Source organism: Trichechus manatus, unplaced genomic scaffold (genome assembly GCF_000243295.1).
Source record: "Trichechus manatus latirostris isolate Lorelei unplaced genomic scaffold, TriManLat1.0 scaffold00093, whole genome shotgun sequence".
Lineage (NCBI taxonomy): Eukaryota > Metazoa > Chordata > Mammalia > Sirenia > Trichechidae > Trichechus > Trichechus manatus.
The window spans coordinates 1,173,071-1,190,882 of NW_004444029.1; the positions used below are offsets into that span (position 1 = coordinate 1,173,071).

General features: G+C 44.0%; 1 protein-coding gene across 1 annotated transcript in view; it reads right to left on the bottom strand.

Annotated features, from left to right (window-relative positions):
* The window catches only part of CNTNAP2 (contactin associated protein 2), a 1,280,693-nt gene that overhangs the window by 206,203 nt on the left and 1,056,678 nt on the right, over window positions 1-17,812 (bottom strand). The gene's annotated exons all lie outside the window — the stretch shown is intronic.

The window sequence follows — 17,812 nt, forward strand, 5'->3', positions numbered from 1 at the left end:
CCCCACTTCCTCTTGTCCTGCAGAACAATGGTAAACCGAATCCCCGCAGAGCTGCTCTAGAGTTCCGGAAGTCACGGGTGTGTGCCTGTGCGTCGACTGTTGTGTTAAAGGTGGGCGGTCGGGGTCCCGCAAGCAAGCGGCGGGCTGCAGGGACTCCGGGGAGGGACCGCAGGCAGAGGAGACGCGAGAGAAGCCCCAGGTGATGTAGTGAGTGGGTGGGTGGGGGCTGCTTTGAACGAGGGGCAAGAAGCATGAGGACCCAGCAGGAGAAGGCAGGAGTGGAGTTTGGGTGTTCTGCTTGGGGACAAACAATGTTTTGCCCGAACACCTGGCACAGCCACCTCAGGAATGCTATGGGGCATGCCGACGGGGGATCATGAGGAGCAGGCAGCTGACCGCTGGAGCAGCGTCCCCACCACCCCTGCCCAGTCCCAGGGGATGACCACACAGGAGCGTCTCCCTGAGCGGCTTCTCCAGGGGCTCCTTGGGGTGGGGGAGAGTGGCTGAGCCACCCCAGGGCTCTCATTCGGCTTCTACCCTTGGGATCTGGGAGGAGAACAACTGGGCGCCCTGGTCCATGCTGCCGAAACACACGTGCCTGCACACGCACACACGTACACGCACCTTCTCACACACACACACTCTTGCCCACATGTACACACACATTCACACACACTCCCATTGTGGGACAGAGTAGCCAGTACCCCCAGGAGAGAAGATGTTCACAGGCCAAGATAAAAACCCCACACTAACTACTCGGTTTCCACTAGCACCCGAGCAACAAACCAAAACCAAACTCGCTGTCAAGGAGTCAATTCTGACTCATAGTGACCCTAGAGGACAGAGCAGTACTGCCCCATAGGGTTTCTGAGGAGCAGCTGGATTTGAACTGCCGACCTTTCGCTTAACAGCTGAGCTCTTAACCGCTGCACCACCAGGGCTCCGTCCAAGGACCAGGAACTTGTAATCAGGCTGAGAGCTGGCTTTCAGCTTCATCTCTAGGGAAGGAGTTCCTTTTGAATGTCACATTTCTGAGTGCATTTCCCAGGAGAGCTACGGACTGAAACACATGGCAAGCTTTCAGACAGCCACCAGAACCTCTGGATTCACTGTTAAATCCGCAGCTTTCTCTGATTTTTGCTAATAGACCATCTTCCCTCCCAAGAGCACACTGCATAGGCTAAGCTCACTCCACGGGTTTGGTTCATACACAAACCGTATTTTCCGTTCATTTACACCAAGTGTGCACATATACAATATTAAGTTCAACTACTATTCTTAAATAAAATTAATTTCATGTGGGTACTGCTACGTTTAAGCCGTAATTTTAAATTAAACATACAATATTACTGTATCATAGGTATTAAGATACCTTCTTATTTAATGAATGCTATGTGTTTTTGTTCTTCGAAACATCTAGATACAGTGATATAGAGATACGTCTGTGGTGGCATATAACCAGCAGATGATGAGGGATATGTCTGTGGTGGCATATAACCAGCAGATAATGAGAGATACGTTTGTGGAGGTCATAAGGGAAAAACAACGGGAACAGTCTATCCTTAACGTGTCCACAAAGTCTTAGTGTAATTTTAGGAGAAACAGACGCTAGTTTCCTCTTGGAAAGAAGACTGTTGTGTGATATTGGGTAGAATGAATACCCCAGAGGAAAGGACCTCGACCATCACTGGCGTCACTGTCCAAGGAGGCCGAGCCCTCCTCTGGCACAAGACCGAAAACGGCTTAATCTGCCATCAGCGGAGATGAGCCGGCCCTGTCAGCTTGCCACAGCGAAGGGCTCGCTCGAGAAAACCTAAGTCGAAGTACAAGGTGCAACCCTCCTTGCCATCAGACTCCTGGAACAGGGAGGGAATAAGGATGGGTCCTTGGAGCCAGGAGGTGTAGCTTGTCCTAACGGGGTGAGGGGCCCCTGTGGCACAGTGGTTAAGTTCTCGGCTGCTCACTGAAGGTTGGCAGTTAGAACCCACCAGCCACTCCCAGGGAGAAAGACGTGGCAGTCTGCTTCCATAAAGATTACAGCCTTGGAAACCCGTGGGGCAGTTCTATTCTGTCTTATAGTGTTGTTATAAGTTGGAATCGACTTGATGGCAACAGGTTTGCCTTGGTTTTTTAACAGGGTGAGGAGCGCTGGGTGGTGCAAACGGTTAACACATTTGGCTGCTCACTGAAAGTTTGGAGGTTTGAGTCCGCTCTGGCTACCTACTTCCAAAAAACCATCCACTGATTCTGGGGTTGCCAAGAGTCAGAGTCAACTTGATGGCCAGTGGTTCGGTTTCGGTGTTAGTCCAGGGAAGGAGTATTTAGCAAACAAGACTGGTATGTACTCCGTCTGCCAACCTCCTCACCAGTCATCTTGGGAAAGTCCGACAGGTGATGGAAGCTGGACATCCCAGGTGAGGCCCTGGCTCCTTCGTTACGTGACAACAGTATTTTATGTCTCTGTATTCAGGAGGAGTATCCCCGGCTGGTGCAAACAGTCAACACGCTCAGCTGCTAATGAGAAGACTGGAGGTTCAAGTCCACCCAGAGGCACCTCAAAATAATGGCCTGGTGATCTACTTCTAAAAAATTAGCCACTGAAAACCATACAGAGCACAGTTCTACCCTGATGCACATGGAGTCACTATGAGTTGGAGTCGGCTCAATGGCAACAGTTTTGAGTGGGCGAGAGCCCTTTAACAGCCAAATCACCTGCAAGGGTGGAGGTCCCAACACTTGCCTTAAGCAGGGCAATGCCATCTCTTTAGGCTGTATCCCCAGAACATGCATGTAATTAACATTTGCAAGTTTCAGTCCAATCAAGTACATTCTCATTTTCTGAGGTAGTGGTGTATTAACGTAAGGGTGGTTTTCTAAAATGATTCTAGAAAAAGTAAAGCTAAAAGCAAAATATGTCAGTATTTATCTGAGGTCCAGCACTGGTTATTCAGACAGAAACATCCCGAGAGGAGGAGGGTGGTTCAAGCGGTGATTCTAGTTTGATGAATTTTCCCTACAGACTGAAATGCCATTCGTGTTAATTCTATGCACAGTAAGCAACTTTGATCTAATTTGGTCTCTTGAATGGACTTAGTCACAGGGCAATCATGCCTTAGTACAAATGGTTGTTTTATAGACTGAATTGTGTCCCTCCAAAATAGCTGTTTAATTCCTTGTACCTAGACATGTGATCTTGAAAATAGGGATTTTCTTTCATTATGTTAATGAGGGCATGACAGTGCCGAGTGGGTCCTAAACCTAATCACGTCTGAGTTACAAGAAAACCAGAATAGACAGAGACACACATCCAGAGGAAGACAGATATCATGTGAAGATCTTCTTCAAGCCAAGGAAGGCCCAGGACTACCAATCAGGAAGGAATTGACACAGCCAAAGCCCTGATTTGGACATTTAGCCTCCAGAACTGTGAGAAAATACATTCTGTACTTTAAATACCAGTGGTGCAGTGGTTAAGAGCTCGGCTGGTAACCAAAAGGCTGGCAGTTCGACTCCACCAGCCACTCCTTGGAAACCCTATGGAGAAGTTCTACCTTGTCCTAAAGGGTCACTATGAGTCGGAATTGACTTGATGGCAATAGGCTTGGCTTTTTGGTGTGGTATTTGTGTTACAGCAGCACCAGGAAGCTAAGACAAGCGGTAATGAGTTGTCCTTCTGGAAATGTCTGGATTTCCACAGGGTATCTTTGAGTTGTCACTTTTAGGTTGTACCAAATCTCTGGATGAACTTACTGAATCCAGATGCTTTGCCAACAGCAATGAGGATGATACTCTGGACTGGACTGGTGGTAATCAAAATTGAGGTGTATACTCAGGAAGTGCCCCGAATGACCCAGGGGGCACAGGTGGAGGATATACAATGATAGACATATAGACCAATGGAATTGATATATGTCCAGAAATAAACCTGTACATCTATGGTCAACTGATTTCTGGCAAAGGGAAAGAAGAGTCTTCAATAAATGGTGTGTGGAAAACTGGGTTCCCACATACAGAAGAATGAAATAGGATCCTTACCTCACACCATACACAAAAACCAATTCAAAATAGATCAAGGGCTTAAATGTGAAAAGTAAAACCATAAAATTCTTAGAAGAAAACATAAGGGTATGGCTACAGGACTCAGCGTTCAACAGTAGATTCTTAGATACAACACCAAAAGCATGAGCAGCAAAAAACAAAAGAGACAGATGGGACCTCATAAGAATTAAGAACTTTTCATCATCAAAGGACTTTATCCACAAAGTGGAGAGACAACATACATGTTGGGAGACAAATTTGGGGGATGATATGTTGGATAAGGATTTAATATCCAGAATATACAAAGAACTCTTGCAACTTAATGACAAAAAGATAGACAACTCAACCGAATAATGGGCAAAAGATTTGAGTAGACATTTCACTAAAGCGGATATGCAAATGGCCAACAAGCACATGAAAAGATGCTCAATGTCATTAGCCATTAAAACAAAAAAGCCATTGCCACCAAGTCAATTCTGACTCATAGCGACGCTACAGGACAGAGGAGAACTGCTCCATGGGGTTTCCAAGGAGCAGCTGGTGGATTTGAACTGCTGACCTTTTGGATAGCAGCTGAGCTCTGAACCATTCCGCCGTCAGGGCAGTGGTTCTTCATTAGCCATTAGGGAAATGAAAATCAAAACCACAATGAGATGCTACCTCACCCCTCCCCCAGAATGGCTATGATCAAATAAATGGAAAATAACAGGTGTTGGTGAGGATGAGGAGAAATTGGAACCCATGCACATTGCTGGTGGGAATTTAAAATGGTGCAGTCGCTGTGGTAAACAGTTCGGCGGTTCCTCAGAAAGTTAAACATAGAACTACCAGCAATTCTGCTCCTAGGATTGTACCCAAAAGAACTGAAAGCAGGAACACACGCAGAAACTTATACAACAATATTCATCGCAGCGTTGTTCACAATAGCCAAATAGTGGAAACAACAAAAATATCCATCAACAAATGAATGGATAAACAAAATATTATATATATATATAATATATACACATATATACACACATCTATATACATATACACATACACACATCACAATGGAATATTGTTCAGCCATAAAGAGAAGTGAAGCGCTGATCCATGCCACAACGTGGATGAACCTTGAAATCATTATGCTGAGTGAGATAAGTCGGTCACAAAAAGACAGACTTTATGATCCCACTTCTAGGAAATAGGCCAATGTATAGAAACCAGAGCTTCTTAGAGGTTACCAGGGGTGGGAGGGAGGCAAGAGGGAGCTGTTGCTCACGGGCACTGAGTTTACGTTCATGGGGGTGGAGTAATTTGGAAGAAGAGGGTGAGAATGGTTGCAGAACATGATGAATGTAATCAATATCACTGAATTATACTGTAAAAATTGTTGAATTTCCAAAAAAAGAAAAAAATAGAGTATCGAAACTGAAACAGATACTCAGACCTTAAGGATGCAAAGGAGCCATGGCGTTGGGGAGCCCACTTCGCGATTGGATCCTCTGTTGCTGTTTTCCTGGTGGGACACAGAAGTTCTGGATGTCCTGAGCTACGCAAGTGCCCACCTGGCATGAAGACTGTAACATGAATTCTAGTGGATCACAGAGGACACATACTGGTCTGCTATTAAGAGAGACGGGCACAAGTTCTATAACTCTGTGTTACATAATTAAAGCAAAGTGAGTGAAACGAAGCCCATTTAGAAGATGTCCATTTGGAATGGCTTTAATTTTGCAGGAATCTGGGAATTCACGTGCGGGCGGGGCAGGCTCTGATGCTGACTGGGAGTGTGGGGAGTCGCTAACGTGGCTTGGAGCAGGCAGAGCATGTTTGCTGGAACATGCTGCTGAGTGCATGGCCGACACAGACTGCAGACCCTGAGGCACGTGGGCATGCGCCGAGATCCCACAGGCTGCAGGATGGAAGGTTTGCACTGAAAGAAGACATGTTCTGCTGTGTCTGAGGATGGCAGCCCTCCAACACACACACGTGGTCAGGGGGAATGGACAGACAGGGACATAGCCGCTGGATCAGGAGAGTGAAACCCAGCATGTCAGCATGACAGGTCAGCTTATGATTTGACCTACATTTCTGCTATGGATTGAATTGTCTCCTTCCTAAATAAGTGTTGTAAATCCTCCTATTCCTGTGGTTATAACCCCATTTGGGAAAACGTTTTCTTTATGTTAATGAGGCAGTATCAATGTAGGGTGTGTTTTAAGTCACCTTCTTTTGAGATATAGAAGAGCAGGTTAAGTAAGCACAAACTGAGGGAAGGATACTTGCCACATGGAGATCACCAAGGAGCCAAGCGCCAGAAACTGAAAAAGACAAGGTCCTTCCCCCTGAGCTGACAGAGAGAAAGCCTTCCCCCAGAGCTCGTGCCCTGAATTTGGACTTCTAGTCTCCTGAACTGTGAGAAAATAAATTTCTGTTTGTTAAAGCCCCCCACTTGAGTGTCTGCTACAGCAGCACTGGATAACTAAGACAGTTCTCCACTTCAAAATTCAAGTTAAAGACAGAGGTTTCGGTCTCTTTGTCTCACCTTTGATGCTGTCGAGAGCAATGGGGGAAAATTGTCCAAGATTCAGCAGTTTGAGAATCTCAGTATCTTCAAAAATGAATTTAGATTATAAAGAAAGACAACAGTGAAGGTTTGGCTGCTACAGCATGGTGCTGCAAGTTATGCTAATTTGAAACCAAGTAGATGGTGGCGGAACCTGGTTTCTGAAAGCAGTGATTTCCAAAGGGCTGGCCGCTGCCCAGAGCACAGCAGGCTGAGACATGGCGCTTTCTGACCTTTTCTGAGGCTGAGGGGCTTCGGGAAAGAACAAGGCATTAAAATTCAGGCCAGAGGGAGCACAAACACAGCGCTGACTGGTTCTGACAGAACCAATCTCACATCTCGCCACGGCAAAACTTTGTGGGGAGTTTACAGGGGATTGATTGTTTCAAGAACAGAAGGGCATTTACCTACAGATGCAGGGAATAAATTTCAAGTACATTTAGCGCTGGCAAGTGGTCGCTTTACTGCTGATTTCAATCCACTTGACTTTCTGCTTAATCTTCCTCCCTCCACCTCACGTAGGACCCACACACGTACATGTGCACACACACCTACACACGTGTGTGCAAGCACACACACATGTACACAGGCATGTGCACACGCACACATGCACACAGATGCATACACGCACACACGCACTCATGCACACACACAGATGCATACACGCACACACGTGCATGCACACACGCACACATGCACACTCATGCACACACGCACACAGATGCATACATGCACACACATGCATGCACACATGCACACACGCACACACACACTTATGCACACACACAGATGTGTTTGCACACAATGCACAGTCATGCACCCACACATACATATACACGTACACACACATGCACACATGCACACATACACATATGCACACACATACACACAGCAATGCACACATGTGCACACACACACCCTTTCTAGTTTGGTGCTTCAACAGTTTGGGTAGTTTGTAAAAATGTATATTTTTTAACAGAAGCAACAAGTGAAAACAACCACAATGTGTGAATCTGTTATGGAATATCTATAAAATGTAATACAAGTTGCCACAAACAGTGAAATAGATCTCTATAAGTTGCCAGTTGTACATTAAGTGGCAGGCAATTTCCAGAATAAAAGGTGTATCATAGCTCCATTTGTTAAAAAGTTCATGAGTGTATCATATATATGCCTGATATCTATATCTGTATCTATCTCTTTATCTCTACATACCCCTACCTCAAGGAGCCCTGGTGGTGCAGTGATTAAGCGCTCAGCTGGTAACCAAAAGTTGGTGGTTCAAATCCACCAGCAGCTCCATGAGAGAAAAGACCTGGGGATTTGCTCCTGTTAAGCTGACAGCCTTGGGAACACTATGGGGCAGTTCTACTCTGTCCTATAGGGGGTTGTGAGTCGGCATGCACTTGAGGGCACCTAACAACAACAACAGTCTCTACCTCTGTCTCTCAGTCTCCATCTCTATCCCTACCATCCTCCTCCTCCTCACTCTCTCTCTTTCTATGTATCTCTACATATTTCTGTCTGTCTCTCTCTATATATATATCTCCATCCCTCTCTATGTAAACCCACTGCCGTCAACTCAACTCCGACTCATAGCGACCCTACAGGACAGAGTAGAACTGCCCCACAGTGTTTCCAAGGAGTGGCTGGTGGACTTGAACTGCCGACCTTTCGGTTAGCAGTGGAGCTCTTAACCATTGCGCCACCAGGGCTCCCCGCATCTATATATTCCTCTCTCTTTCTTTATATTCCTCTCTCTCTCTATGTATCCCCATCTCTCTCTCTCTCTAGCTATATCTCTCTGTGTATATCTTTATCTCCATCTCTCTCTCTCTCTCTTTCCTTATCATCATCATCGTCATCCTCTCTCTCCCTCTCTCTGTACATAGAGATCTGTATACACCTCTCTCTCTCTTTCTGACCCAGTACTCAGTATTTTCCCACTCCTAGCACTTCTCCCTCTCCCTCCCCTGACTCCTGGGTCCATAAAACAGCAGGAGCCTTTTGTGTAAATGACTGTATCCTTCCCTTCTCCCATGGCTGGTTCGTGGTGGAGCGTCTAGGGAGAGGTCAGAGACCTACACCCCAAATGTAATGGCAGAGGCCCCTCTGCCTCATTTGGACAGCCCGGTGTGGACTCTGCCCGTTAAAGACACAAGGCCTGAAGATGCTTCCTCAGTTCCTGTAGCCTTTCCCTCAGGTTCCAGCTGAAGGAGACTCAAAGGGGATTCTTCCTCAGGGTTCAGAAAACCTGGGAGGAGACAACCATGCTTTGCTTCCTGTCTTCCCTGAGAGCTCATCCATGTAAATTGTGGCACTCATGGGTGACAGAGCTTCAAGGACCTCACAATTCTGCCCCTGCCTTTGGTGCTGTCTTGCTGCACCCTCTCCCTTGCTCACGACGCTCCAGCCACACCAGGCTTCTTTCTGTTCCTCAGAGTACCAGTTTGTTCCAGCCTCAGACCCGTTTCTTGCACCTGGAACGCTTCCTGCAGACCTCTCCACGGTTGGTATCTCCTCGTCATTCAGGAGCCAGCTACCTCCTCAGAGCCAGTGCCAGCTCCTCAAAGTGGAAAACCCAACATAAAGTCACTCCTAGTCACTCTCCATCGATTTAATTTTCATAGCATGTACCACTATCTGAAGGAGCCCTGGTGGAGCAGCGCTTGGCTGCTAACTGAATGGTCAGTGGTTCAAACCCACCAGCTTCTCCATGTGAGAAAAATGTGGTAGTCTGCTTCCATAAAGATTTACAGCCTAGGAAACCCTGTGAGGCAGCCCTCCTCTGTCCTATAGATTTGCTATGAGTCAGAATCGACTTGATGGCAATGAGTTTGTTTTGATTATCACTATGTACTCTGAACTAGGATATAAGCTTTGAGTATGCAGTAGTTCTGCCTGTTTGGTTCTTTGCTGTGTTTCTGGCATCTAGATCTTGTTTGGCACACAGTAGGTGCTTAATGAACATTGCAGTATGACTGAGACATAGTAAAATATATAAATTTTACTAACTGACTAACCCCTCTGCCATAAGTTCTAGATCTGAACCAATTTTAAAAGAATACCAGTGTTTTCCCAGCTCCCAAGCTCTTCCCTGCATAACTCCTGGGAGAAAAATATCACTACCTTTAACTTTTCTCCTGGGCTTCTGTCTGACAATAAAGCCTAAAATTTCAAGTGCTGCTTTCACATCTTTGAGCCTCACAGGGCCCCGACCTTAGAGCCTAGCCATGAGTTACCCCACTCTTTCCAGATATGCTCCACCCAGTGGGAAAGATTCCCCACTCGACTAGTTCCCCTATCAGCCAGACCAGATGTACCCCACTTGTTCTTTAACAGACTTCAGTTCTCTGGCAACCAACAAGATTATTCCAATGATCAAATCACATCCTCCTGGGGGAGCCAGGGGAACCTTACCCTTTTGTTACTACAAAGCCTGGCATCTAGATCTTGTTTGGCACACAGCAGGTGCTCAATAAACACTGCTGAATGACTGACAAGTACCTCCGGGACCCCCAGTTTGGGAACTGTGGGCCACGTATCCTGTCAGCCAAGGAAGTCTCCAAAAGACCCATCCCACATGGAGATAGGGTTGTTGCTCGACTAAATCAAGCCTTGTTGTTACATCAGAGGGTGATGAACTCAGTAATATTTGTTGAAGCTATTTAGAAAGCATCGCTTATAAAAAATCCATGTGACAAAATACCCGTGGATATTTTTATTTATTCTTTATTCTAGAGTCTCCAATATGCCTTGTCAAAGCATTTGCAACTTTTTTTCAAACAACACTGAGCTGAGTTTAAAGATCACATTTTCTGAGACATGTGGAGGGGAACTTAGTAGTGTGGAGGTGGAATGCTCAGGTGAAAGAGACCGATATTCTAACCTGGATGGGATGGTTCAGCTTCCTGAGGTCTTGACTCACGATGAGGTTGTCTAAAAATGTGCACTGCAGGCTGAACACCAGTTTCCATACACGATGTGAGAAGGGCTCCACCAATTTTCCCATGTAGAAGGATGTTTGGCTGCAGTACTTCACAGAGACATTTATTGGGCTGAACTATGTGTCTTCAGTTTGCAACACTGTGCCATTTCCTGCAGCATGGATTTGTCTGGGAGAAGGCATTCCCAGCTCTGATAGCTCTGAATGGATATATGTTCAGTGAAGTAAGGCGCTGGGTCAGACTCAACTAGCACTTCTCCCCAGACTCATAGCCTCTCCTCTGTTCTCAAGTTGGCTTGTGATTTTTGTTGTTATTGTTGTTAGGTGCCATTGAGTCTATTCCAACTCATAGCAACCCCATGTACTACAGAAGGAAACACTGCCTGGTCCTGCGCCATCCTCACAATTGTTGCTATGTTTGAGCCCACTGTTGCAGTCACCACGTCAGTCCATCCCGTTGAGGGTCTTCCTCTCTTTCACTGACCCTCTACTTTACCAAGCATGATGTCCTTCTCCAGAGACTGGTACCTCCTGATAACATGTCCAAAGTATGTGAGATAAAGTCTCGCCATTCTTGTTTCTAATGAGCATTCTGGCTCTACTTCTTCCAAGACAAATTTGTTCATTCTTCTGGCAGTCCATGGTATATTCAATATTCGCCAACACCATAATTCAAAGGCATCAATTCTTCTTCGGTCTTCCTTATTCATTGTCCAGCTTTCACATACATATGAGGCAACTGAAAACACCATGGCTTAGGTCAGGCGCACCTTAGTCCTTAAAGTGACATCTTTGCTTTTCAACACTTTAAAGAGGTCTTTTGCAGCAGACTTGCCCAATGCAATGCGTCATTTGATTTATTGACTTCTGCCTCCATGGGCGTTGATTGTGGATCCAGGTAAAATGGCTCGTGATTATTTTAGCCCAATTCAGGGATATCAAGATCTGGATCTTTCCTGCTAGGCGTTCTCTTTTACTCAGCATTGTGTACTGGGTAGCACAAACAGTTAAGCCCTGCTACTAACCAAAGACTACTAACCAAAAGGTTGGCAATCCAAACCCACCCAGAGGTACCTCAGAAGAGAGGCCTGACAATCTCCTTCCAAAAGATCGCAGCCTTGAAAGCCCTATGGAGCAGTTCTACTCTGCACACGTGGGGTCACCGTGAGTTGGAATCCACTCAATGCCAACTAACAACAAGAGTACTGGGCAAGGTTTGCCCTCCAGGGCTAAAGGAGCATAATTCCTCCAAGGTTTCGCTTGGCCTCATGGTGCAGACTCTTGTACAAATGGAGAATCACCAAGTCTGAGAGACCGTAGGGATGCAAGAAGGTGAGGTTGTCTCTGTTGTTCTTTTGCCTCTCACAGCCCTGATCTCCCTGAGGCCTCTTTTGCTTCATGTCTACCCATCTGGCTCTCAGCTAGTTAGCAACAAACTTCCATGAGGTGGCAGCTGACAAATGGCTTAATGTTTGAGTCACTCATTTTTTAGCATTCCAATAAGGGATTCCTGAAGGTGGAAACGCCTTCAAGATCCAAATTAATTAATCTCTAATGGTATGATTTCAAGTATAAGACAGAGTGTGAATAAATATTTCAATATCTATAGTCTATGTTTACATTTAAAATAATTATCTAGTAGTTACATTTCAGCTATGAGCTACGTTTCACTGTGAACAACACACACACATACACTCACACACATACTCACACATACACGCACACACACACATACACACACTCACAAAGACACAGGAAAATTTCCAGTTTAAGAATTTTGATGAGTGAGGAGACAATGTTAAAATACGTTAAGTGAAACAAATTATTTTAATTTTCCACTATCAAAAATCAAGTAATATTGGTGAAGGGTACGACAGGTGTACTGGGGAAGGCAGCACAACTTGTACAAGGAAAGGTCGTGGAAGCTTCACAGACACATCCAAACTCCCTGAGGGACTGAATTGCTGGGCGGAGGGCTGTGGGGACCATGGTCTCGGGGAACATCTAGCTCAATTGGCATAACATAGTTTATAAAACTAATGGTCTACATTCTACCTTGGTGAGTAGCGTCTGGGGTCTTAAAGCCTGTGAGCAGCCATCTAAGATACTTCACTGGTCTCACCCTTTTGGGAGCAAGGGAGAATGAAGAGAACAGGACACAAGGAAAAGATTAGTCCAAAGGACTAATGGACCACAGCTACCAAGGCCTCCACCAGACTGAGTCCAATACAGCTAGATGGTGCCTGGCTACCACCACTGACTGCTCTGACCGGAATCACAACAGAGGGTTCTGGACAGAGCTGGAGAGGGATGTAGAACAAAATTCTAATGCAAAAAAAAAAAAAAAAAAGACCAGATTTACTGGCCTGACAGAGACTGGAGAAACCCTGAGAGTATGGCCCCTGGACACCCTTTTAGCTCAGTGGTGAAGTCACTCCCGAGGTTCACCGTTCAGCTGGGGATTGGATAGCCCCATAAAACGAAACAGGACTAATGAGGCACATCAGTCCAGGGACAAGGACTAGAAGGCAGAAAGGGGAAGGAAAGCTGATGATAGGGAATACAAGGTTCAGTAAGGACAGTGTTGACATGTAGTGGGGTTGTTAACCATCGTCATAGGGTAATATGTGTACTAACCATTTAACAAGAAACTATTTTGTTCTGTAAACCTTCATCCAAAGTGAGAATAGCAGCACAACTGGAAGAATGTAATCGATGTCACTGAACTGTGCATTAGAAACTTTTGAAATGGTGTATCTTTGGCTATGCATATTTTCACCAAAAAAAAAAAAGGTCCTCCAAGGCCGAGAAGGGAGCGTGTTGACATGTGGTGGGGTTGTTAACCAATGTCATAAAACAATATGTGTACTGACTGTTTAATGAGAAACTATTTGTTCTGTAAACCCTCACCTAAAGTACAATAAAAAAAATTAAAAAAAAATCAGGTAATAATTTCCAAGGTTTACATGTGACAATGAATTAGGACACTGATTTTTTTTAAGTAGACGAAAGGATAATTTTTATACTTGAGAAAAAGGCAGTATAAATGGAAAAATATTTAACAAAAATAATACTGTGAAAACAACTCACTATGTTCTATGGGAAAAGGTTAACGTTTTCATGACTTTTCCTTTAGTATTAAACTTCAAAATATCTTTCTTTGAAGAACAGCATGGGAAATTTCCCTCCTGCTTTATTTCACGTGTCTGAAAATTTATAAAGCATCCCACTGTGTATAGCCAGAAAACTCAGTAGGAATGGCAAATATTTTCACAGAAATAATTTGAAAGGTGGGGGACTGGACATGATTAGTTTTGGTAAAGCACCGTAGTTCTGGTAAGGATTATGTCCCATGAGTAAAAACGTAGTATTCCCAGGTGGAACTCTTTGGGTATTTTACAATCTGATATTCTATTCTCTGATAATCAATAGCTCACAGACTTCAGTGTGTATTAGGATAATCTGCAGCGCTCATGGAAAATGCAGCTCTCTGCACCCAGACCCAGTTATTCCTAATCACCAAGGCCTGTGTCTTGCCAGGAATCTGCTCTTTCAACAGATACCTCAGCTGCCTCTGAGGCAGGTGATCTTTTCCACAGAAGCTTTGAAAAGGCTGTTGTGGAGTTGATGTACCTCTCTGTTTGCTCACTAACACTGGGCCAATTTTCAACCACCATTATCTGGAACTTTCTGAAAGGCAAACATGAGATTCGTTCTTATTATCCGTGCTGCCAGATTAAAGCTTCCCATGGAGCAGAGCACACTTGGCTCCTGATTAAGTTTCCATGAGCAGAGATTGCTTGGGAAGCTGTCCAGACCCCAGGTGGTGAGAACATAGGGCTGCCCAGCCTCGCTGAGAAGGATGTCACCTCCTCCACTAGGAAAGCTTATCACTGGGGGCCTCTGGGGAGAACATGTTTTGGGTTCCAGCCAGGACCCGGCAGGGCAGAAGCTGAGATGCCTGGCATTTCTCCTCTGTCCTTTATTTCTCTGCTGGTTATTCAAGCTCTTTTAGCTTTGAGAACATTGTTCTCTTCCCACCACTTTTCTCTTGGTCCATTTCATTGGCTCCACTGCCTCCACCATTCCTTAAGCACTTGTATCCCCTAGAGACCCACTCATGCCTCTTTGCTCTTCTGATTGTATTGTCTCCGTGTGGGCTCGATCACCTTGCCATTCACAACTCCTCATCGATGATTCCAACACAGACCTTGAACCCGAGTCCCAAACTCAGAGTCAAGATCCTGGAAGGACATGCCTGTCTACTAAGAATTCCAACCAGAATCTTAAAAAAGCAAGTCTAAAGCCAAACTCATTGTCCTCACCCCAAGACTGCCTCCTCCTAATGATATCATTTCTTATGGAGTCACCATTTTAATAAGCTTTGGGTCTGTTGTCAGCCACAACTTTTATGTTCATGTAAAATCCGATGCCAAATCCTGGAAATCATCAAAAATGAAATGGAATGCATAAACATTGATATTCTAGGCATTAGTGAGCTGAAATGGACTGGTATTGGCCATTTTGAATTGGACAATCATATGGTCTACTACGCTAGAAATGACGACTTAAAGAGGAATGGTGTCTGTTCATTGTTAGAAAGAACATTTCAAGATCTATCCTAATGTACAATGCTGTCAGTGATAAGGTAATATCCATAGGCTTACAAGGAAGACGAGTTAATACGACTATTACTCAAATTTATGCACCAACCACTAAGGCCAAAGATGAAGACATGGAAGATTTTTACCAACTTCTGCAGTCTGAAATTGATCGAACATGCAATCAGAATGCATTGATAATTACTGGTGATTGGAATGCGGAAGTTGGAAACAAAGAAGAAGGATCAGTAGTTGGAAAATATGGCCTTGGTGATAGAAACAATGACGGAGATCACATGATAGAATTTTGCAAAACCAATGACTTTATTGCAAATACTTTTTTTCATCAACATAAACGGTGACTATACACTTGGACCTCGCCAGATGGAATACACAGGAATCAAATTGACTGCATCTGTGGAAAGAGATGATGGAAAAGCTCAATATCATCAGTCAGACTAAGGCCAGGGGCCAAGTGTGGAAAAGACCATTGTTTTCTCATATGCAAATTCAAATTGAGGCTGAAGAAAATTAGAACAAGTCCATAGAGCCAAAGGACAACCTTGAGTATATCCCACCTGAATTTAGAAACCATCTCAAGAATAGATTTGACACACTGATTGAGCACTAATGACCGAAGACCAGATGAATGACATCAAGGACATCATACATGAAGAAAGTAAGAGGTCATTAAAAAGACAAGAAAGAAAGAAGAGGTTAAAATGGATGTCAGAAGAGACTCTGAAGCTTGCTCTTGAATGTAGAGTAGCTAAAGCAAACGGAAGAAATGATGAAGTAAAAGAACTGAACAGACGATTTCAAAGGGCAGCTCGAGAAGACAAAGTAAAGTATTATAACGACATGTGCAAAGAGTTGGAGATAGAAAGCCAAAATGGAAGAACACACTCGGCATTTCTCATGCTGAAACAACTGAAGACAAATTCAAGCCTTGAGTTGCAATATTGAAGGATTCTATGGGGAAAATATTGAACGACACAGGAAGCATCAAAAGAAGATGGAAGGAATACAAAGAGTCATTATACCAAAAAGAATTTGTCGACGTTCAACCATTTCAAGAAGTAGTATATGATCAGGAACCGATGGTACTGAAGGAAGATGTCCAAGCTGCACTGAAGGCATTGGCAAAAAACAAGGCTCCAGGAATTGACGGAATATCAATTGAGATGTTTCAACAAACAGATGTAGCGCTACAAGTGCTCACTTGTCTATGCCAAGAAATTTGGAGGACAGCTACCTGGCCAACTGACTGGAAGAGATCCATATTTATGCCTATTTCCAAGAAAGGTGATACAACTGAAGGCAGGAATTATTGAACAATATCATTAATATTACAGGCAAGTAAAATTTTGCTGAAGATGATTCAAAAGTAGTGACAGGGAACTGCCAGAAATTCAAATCAGATTCAGAAAAGGACATGGAACAAGGGATATCATTGCTGATGTCAGACGGATCCTGGCTGAAAGCAGAGAATACCAGAAAGATGTTTACCTGTATTTTACTGATTATGCAAAGGCATTTGACTGTGTGTATCATAACAAATTATAGATAACATTGCAAAGAATGGGAATTCCAGAACACTTAATTGTGCTCATGAAGAACCTGTACACAGATCAAGAGGCAGTCGTTCGAACAGAACAAGGGGATACTGCATGTTTTAAAGTCAGGAAACGTGTGTGTCAGGGTTGTGATCCTTTCACTATACCTATTCAATCTGTATGCTGAGCAAATAATCTGAAAAGCTGGACTATATGAAGAAGAACAGAGCATCAGGATTGGAGGATGAGTCATTCATAATCTTCATTATGCAGATGATGCAACCTTGCTTGCTGAAAGTGAAAGGGACTTGAAGCACTTTCTGATGAAGATCAAAGACCACAGCCTTCAGTATGGATTACACCTCAACATAATGAAAACAAAAATCCTCACAACTGGACCAATAAGCAACATTATGATAAATGGAGAAAAGATTAAAGTTGTAAAGGATTTCATTTTACTTGGATCTGCAATCAATACCCATGGAAACAGCAGTCAAGAAATCAAAAGATGCATTGCATTGGGAAAATCTGCTGCAAAAGACCTCTTTAAAGTGTTAAAAAGCAAAGATGTCACCTTGAAGACTAAATGTGCCTGACCCAAGCCCTGGTGTTTCCAATTGCCTCAGATGCATGTGAAAGCTGGACGACGAATAAGGAAGACCGAAGAATTGATGCCTCTGAATTGTGTTAGCAAAGAATATTAAATATACCATAAACTGTACAAAATATGAATCTAGGAAAATTGGAAGTTGTCAAAAATGAAATGGACAAAGGCCCGAAGTCCATTAATTGGGGAAAAGACAGCCTCTTTAAAAAATGGTGCTGGCATAACTGGCTATCCATCTGCAAAAAACTGAAACAAGACCCATACCTCACACCATGCACAAAAACTAACTCAAAATGGTTCAAAGACCTAAATATAAAATTGAAAACAATACAGATCATGGAAGAAAAAATAGGGACATCACCAGGAGCCCTAATACATGGCATAAACAGAATACAAACCATAAGTAACAAATGCACAAACACCAGAAGAGAAACTAGATAACTGGGAGCTCCTAAAAATCAAACACTGATGCTCATCAAAAGACTTCACCAAAAGAGTAAAAAGACAACCTAC